The following is a 6,987-nucleotide window of genomic DNA, read 5'->3' on the forward strand; positions in this document are numbered from 1 at the left end:
GAACGGGTTAGGGTTAGGCTTAGGGTTATTGTTAGGTTTAGCGTACGGGTTAGGAAATGGGTTATGGTTAGGGTTATGTTTAGGGTACAGGTTAGGGTATGGGTTAGGGTTAAGTTTAAGGTACGGGTAGGGAACGGGTTAGGGTTAGTGTTAGGGTACGGTTTAGGAAATGGGTTAGGGATACGGTTAGGGTACGGGTTAGGGTTAGGTTTAGGGTTAGGGTTAGGGTACTCGTTAGGGATATGTTTAGTGTGAGGGTTCGGATTAGGGTTAGGGTTAGGGTTAGGGAACGGTTTATGATTAGGGTTAGGGTTAGGGTAAGGGTACTAGTAGGCTTAGGGTTAGTGTTAGGGTTAGGGTACAGGTTAGGGATAAGGTTAGGGTTAAGGAACGGTTTAGGGTTAGTGTAAGGGTTAGGGTTAGCATACGGGTAAGGGTTAGGGTAGGGCTTAGGGTAAGTGTGAGTGTACGGGATAGGTTTAGGGTTAGGGTACGGGTTAGGGTACGGGTTAGGGTACGGGTTAACTTTAGGGTTGGGTTTAGGGTACAGGATAGGGTTAGGGTGAGGGTTAGGATATGGGTTAGGGTTAGGGTTTGGGTTAGGTTACGGGTTAGGGTTAGGGTTAGGGTACTGGTTATGGTTAGGGTTAGGGTAAAGGTTAGGGTTAGTGTTCGGGTTAGGGTTAGGGTACTGGTTAGGGTTAGTGTTAGGGTTAGGGTACAGGTTATGGTTATGGTTTGGGTTACGGTTAGGGTACGGGTTAGGGTTAGGGTTAGGTTACGGGTTAGGGTGAGTGTTAGGGTTAGGGTTAGGGTGCGGTAAAGGGTTAGGGTTAGGTTTAGGGTTAGGGTACTGGTTTGGTTTAGGGTTAGGGTTAGGGTTAGGGTACTGGTAGGGATAGGGTTAGGGTACGGGTTAGTGTTCCGGTTAGGGTTAGGATTAGGTTTAGGGTACTGGTTAGGGTTAGTGTTAGGGTTAGGGTACGGGAGAGGTTTAGGGTTAGGGTTAGGGTACGAGTTAGGTTTTGGGTTAGGGTAAGGGTACGTGTTACGGTACTGGTTAATGTTAGTGTAAGGGTTAGGTTACGGGAGAGGTTTAGATTTAGGGGACAGGTTACGGTACGGTTTAGGGATAGGGTTAGGGTACTGGTTAGGGTTAGGATTAGGGTTAGGATTATTGATAGGGTTAGGGTTAGGGTACTGGTTAGGGTTAGGGTTATGGTACAGGTTAGGGTTAGGTTTAGGGTTAGGGTTAGGCTTAGGATACGCGTTAGGGTTAGGGTTAGGGTTAGGGTTAGGGGACGGGTTAGGGTTAGGGTTAGGGTACTGGTTAAGGTTAGGGTTAGCTTTAGGGTACAGGTTAGGGTTAGGTTTAGGGTTAGGGTTAGGCTTAGGATACACGTTAGGGTTAGGGTTAGGGTTAGGGGTCGTGTTAGGGTTAGGTTTAGGGTTAGGATACAGGTTAGCGTTAGGGTTAGGGTACGGTTAGGGTTAGTGTTAGGGTTAGGGTAAGGTTACGCGTTAGGGTTAGTGTTAGTGTCCGGGTTAGGGTTAGGGTACTGGTTAGGGTTAGGGATCGCGTAGACTTAGGGTTAGGGTTAGGTTTAGGGTACGGGTTAGTGTTAAGGTTAGGGATAGCGTTAGGTTTAGGGTTAGAATTAGGTTACAGTTTAGGGTTATGGTTAGGGTACGGGTTAGGTTTAGTGTTAGGGTTAGTGTTAGGGTACGGCTTAGCAATAAGTTTAGGGTTAGGTTTAGGTTTAGTGTACGGGTTAGGGTTAGGGTTAGGGTTAGGGTTAGTGTTAGGGTACGGGTTAGGGTTAAGGTTAGGGTTAGGGTTATGGTACTGGTTAGGGTTAGGGTTAGGGTACGTGTAAGGTTTAGAAAAAGGGTTAGGGTTAGGGTACGGGTTACGGTTAGGGTGAGTATACGGGTTAGGGGTAGGGTTAGTGTTAGGGTTAGGTTACGGGTTAGGTTTAGGGCTTGGTATTGGTTAGGGTACGGGTTAGTGTTCGGTAACAGGTTAGGGTTAGGGTAAGGGTACTGTTAAGGCTTAGGGTTATGGTTAGTGTAGGGGTTAGGGTTTAGGTTAGTGTTAGGGATGGGGAATGGGTTAGGGTTAGAGTAAGGTTTAGGGTTAGGGTACGAGCTAGGGTTAGGGTACGTGTTAGGGTTAAGGTGAGTGTACGCATTAGGGGTAGGATTAGGGTTAGGGTTAGGTTACAGGTTAGGGTTAGGGCTGGGTATAGGTTAGGGTACGGGTTAGGGTTAGGGTATGACTTAGGTTTAGGGTTAGGTTTAGGGTACGGGTTAGGGTTAGGGTACAGGTTAGGGTTAGGGTTAGGGTTAGGGTCCGGGTAAGGGTCAGGGTTAGGGGACGGGATGGTGTACGGGTTAGCGATAGGTTTAGGGTTAGGGTACTGGTTAGGGTTAGGGTTTGGATTAGGGTACGGGTGAGGGTTAGGGTTAGGGTTGGGGTTAGGGTACGGGTGAGGGTTAGTGTTAGGGTTAGGTTTCGATTTAGGGTTAGGGATAGGGTACGTGTTATGGTACTGGTGAGGGTTAGGGTTAGGGTTAGGGTTAGGTTACGGGTTACGGTTAGGGTTAGAGAACGGGTTACGGTACGGGTTAGGGTTAGGTTTAGCGTACTGGTTAGGGTTAGGGTTAGGGTATGGACTAGGGTTAGCATTACGGTTAGGATACGGGTTACGATTATGGTTAGGGTTAGGGTGAGGGTACGGGTTAGGGTTAGGGTACAGGTTAGGGTTAGGTTTAGGTTTAGGGTTAGTTTAAGATACGGGTTAGGTTTAGGGTTAGAGTTAGGGTACGGGTTAGGGTTAGGGTACTGGTTAGTTTTAGGTTTAGGGTTAGGGTACGGGTTAAGGTTAGGGTTAGGGTTAGGGTACGGGTTAGGGTTAGGGTTAGGTTACGGGTTAGAATTAGGGTTAGTGTTCGTTAGTTACGATTTAGGGTTCGGGTTAGGGTTAGGGTAGTGCAGGAGAATTCTGGAGAAACAGATTGTGTTATAGAAAAGAAAAGAAAAGAAAAGAGAAAATCCTTATGTTCTTTGAGCCTCCCCCCCCCCCCCCATGGAGTTCCTCTTCCACAACCTCTTCTCATTCAACCCAATAGACAAGTATTTGGGGGGGGGGTCAGGTCCCAGACGCTGAGAGGGTGGAGGTGAAGGTGGTGCGGGGGAGGGGGGGCACACCGTCCTCTCCAGTGCCTTTGGTTCAGACCTCCTTCGTGGCCTCCCTCCCTCCCTCCCTCCCTCTCTCCCTTGAGGTTCATCGTCTTCCACAGCTCTTCCCAGAGGAGGAAAAGGAAGCTCCGAGAGGAGCAGTGACATTCCCAAAACATGCCGGTAGTCGAGGCGAGCCTCGGGCCCTGTGCTGTGTATGGGGCGGAGAGTCACCCGTGGAACTGCCGGCCCAGGACCCTCCGGTCCCGTGCTGAACAACAGGTAGAGACGGGAAACGATTGTGTTGTCTGAGACGCTTCTACCCCGGAAGGATCGCAGCGGGGACTGGACAAAAGTATCCGTTCTGCCTTCCTGGGGCGTCAGCACGGTCCAGGCAGGCCTCACCCGGGGTCAGGGTGGATGATTCCTTTCCACCCCAGAGACACGAGGATGGGCACTGTAGTCGGCTTCCAAACCACGGGCCACTGGGAAGAACAGGGTCTGGCGCTCAGCCCAGAGACACCCATCCCCTCGGGAAGTTGTGCAGGACAAGGGACTTCAGGGACCACACAGAAAAAGGTCCTAGGCTTCAAAATATCATTGGTTGGTTGGGACGCGGGGCAGAGCATTGGCAACTTCAACACATTCCAGTAGCTGAGCAACACCAGCATTTCTCTCCACTCGGAGCTTTTAGAAGATCAGTATGCCATGGAGTCGTCCGCCAACGTCCCCACTGCAGATAGAACCCAGAGGGACAGAACCTCAAATGCTGCTCGAGATCACCTACGTTGGGCCTGAGAAGAGACCAGAGCGTGGGCTGCATGGCGTTTCCTCTAAGCTGATGTAGCTTGGTCTGTTCCTGACCTAGAGAGGCGGGATCAGGGGAGAGCACCTTCTCCGGCAGGCCCCAGGGAAGCCAGTTTTTCCTAGTCTGGGTTCTTGGCTTGCCCTGATCAACTCTGGGTCCGGACTTTCACCATGAATGTGACTAGTCCTCAGCCCAGACTGGCAATTGATGTAGTCGGCCTCCCGGTTGGTTCCTCCCCGTTGGTTCCTCAGTCCGGTCCGCTGCCGCCGCCCGTCAAGGTCGTCCTCCTCCTCCTCGGGGGTGAGGGTGGGGGGTGGGGGTGGGGGTGGGGGGCGGGTGGTTGTGTGTCAGGTCCCAGACGCTGAGAGGGTGGAGGTGAAGGTGGTGCGGGGGAGGGGGGGGCACACCGTCCTCTCCAGCGCCTTTGGTTCAGACCTCCTTCGTGGCCTCCCTCCCTCCCTCCCTCCCTCCCTCCCTCCCTCCCTCCCTCCCTCCTTCCTTCCTCTTCTAAATATACAAATTAAATCCTAAAAAGAAAAAGGAAGGACACGAGAAAAAACAGTGCATCCGTTGCTGTCCTAGGAGTGCTCCCGGGGCCCTCCGCCCGTCCCCGGGCCGAGAGGCGAGATCCGAGGCGTCCTGACGGCCTCGCCGCCCGGATCTGTCCCGCTGTCGTTCGCGCCGGTTGTCGGGTGCCACCTGGCGGCCGCTTTTATAGAGCGTGTCCCCTCCGGAGGCTCGGCGGCGACAGCAAGGAACAGGCTTTGGTGGCGGTTTCCCGGGGCCGAGTTCCAGGAGGAGGGCGGCCCCGGCGCGGGCGTCCGGCTGTCGCCGGGGCATCGGCGCGCGATGCGCTCGCCGGAGATTGGACCTCCAGAGCTGCGAGGGAGTGTCGCTGTCGCCGCTGTCGCTGTTGTCGCCTCCGCCTCGCTCCCGGAGGAGGGCGTGCGGGCCGCCTGGGTGGGTCGACCAGCACCCGCCGGTGGCTCCTCCTCCGCCCGCGAGGACCGACCTGGGCCGCCTCGGGGGGAAGGGGACAGGGTGTGTCCCGCCGTCCGTCCTGTGGCTCCGGGCGATCTTCGGGCCTTCCGTGTCACGCGGTTGTCTCCCGTTGTCACGCCCTGGCGACGGGGACCGGTCCGAGCCTGGAGGGACAGCCCGTGGGTGGCGCGACAGACCCGGCTGCGGGCACGTGTGGGGGTCCCGGGCGTCGGACGCGATTTTCTCCCCGTTTTCCGAGGTCCGCTGCGGAGGTGGGTCCCGGTCGGACCGGGTGCCACGCGGGGGTGGGCCGGCCGGCCGGCCCCGGTGGCGATTCCCGGTGAGGCTGCCTCTGCCCGCGTGGCCCTCCACCTCCCCTGGCCCGTGCCGGGGTTGGGGACGGCGGTAGGCACGGGGCGGTCCTGAGGGCCGCGGGGGACGGCCTCCGCACGGTGCCTCCGGAGAACTTTGACGATTTTTCAAAGTCTCCTCTTGGAGATCACTGGCGTGGCGGCGTGGCGGCGTGGCGGCGTGGCCGTCTCCACCTCCCGCGTATCGCCCCTCCCCCCTCCCCACCCTGGGTCGACCAGATAGCCCGGGGGGCTCCGTGGGGTGGGGGTGGGGGGGGCGCCGTGGGGCAGGTTTTGGGGACAGTGGCCGTGCCACGGTCCCGGGAGGTCGCGGTGACCTGTGGCTGGTCCCCGCCAGCAGGCGCGGCTATTTTCTCGCCCGAAATGAACATTTTTTGTTGCCAGGTAGGTGCTGACACGTTGTGTTTCGGCGACAGACAGGCAGACGGAAAAGACAGTCGGTCCGTCGCTCGCCTTGGAGATGTGGGCCTCTGGGCGCGTGTGGGGTTCTGGGCTTGACCGCGCGGCCGAGCCGGTCCCTGTCCTCGCTCACTGGAGCCTGAGCCGTCCGCCTGGGCCTGCGCGCCGGCTCTCGCGCTGGACTCCAGGTGGCCCGGGTCGTGGTGTCACCCTCCGGTCTCTGGCACCCGAGGGAGGGCGGTGTGGGCAGGTGGCGGTGGGTCTTTTACCCCCGTGCGCTCCATGCCGTGGGCACCCGGCTGTTGGCCGTGACAACCCCTGTCCCGCAAGGCTCCGTGCCGCGTGTCAGGCGTCCCCCGCTGTCTCTGGGGTTGTCCGGTCGCTCCTGCCCCCTGGGGGTCGAGGGGCTGCCGGTGAGGCGGAAGCAGGTCCCCCCGGTCGCCGTCCTCGCTGGGCTTTTGCTCCTCGGGAAGCCCCCTCGGGGCCGCAGCTTGCTGCCGATCGATCGATGTGGTGATCTCGTGCTCTCCTGGGCCGGGCCTAAGCCGCGTCAGACGAGGGACGGGCATCCATGGCGGATGCGACCGCTCTTCTCGCTCTGCCCGCGGGCCCCTCCCTCCCCGGCTCCTCCACGCCCGGCCGTCGTGACGGCGGGTGCGCGGGGGGGCGCGCGCCGGGGTTGGGGGTGGTGCGGACTCCGGCCCGACCCCGCCCTCCCGCCTTCTTGCCTCGCGGCGCTGGCGGGACCGGGGTCCTCTGACGCGGCGGACACTCTCGCCGGCCTTTCCTGAAGGCCTGGGTCCGTGGCGAGCGGCCCTCCCCTCCGCGGGGAGGGCCTGCCCGACGCCGCGCTGCTCACCGCCCGGCCTGGGCGCGCTTGAGCGCGTTGCGCCCGGCCCTCCGTGGTGCCCCTGGAGCGCTCCAGGTCGCCTCAGGTGCCTGAGGCCGAGCGGTGGCGTCGTTTCCTTCCCCGTCGACTCCCCTCGGGCCGCCGCCGCCGCCGTCGGTGGCGCGTCCGAGGAGCGGGTGGCGGAAGTCGGCAAGGGAGGCGCACCCGTGCCCCTGGCGGGGGCCCGGGCGCCTCGTCTTCCTTCCCCCTCCCCTCCCCCTCGCCGCGCCGGCGGGGGTGGTGTGGGGGCGGTGTGACTCGGAGGACTTGGTGGGGACGCGTGAGCGCCCGCGGCGGGCCGAGCCAGCGCCCCGGGCGCTTGGCCAGCCCGAGGGGCTGCCCCTCTCTCCCGGCACGG

Source organism: Vulpes vulpes, unplaced genomic scaffold (assembly GCF_048418805.1).
Source record: "Vulpes vulpes isolate BD-2025 unplaced genomic scaffold, VulVul3 u000000702, whole genome shotgun sequence".
Classification (NCBI taxonomy): Eukaryota; Metazoa; Chordata; class Mammalia; order Carnivora; family Canidae; genus Vulpes; species Vulpes vulpes.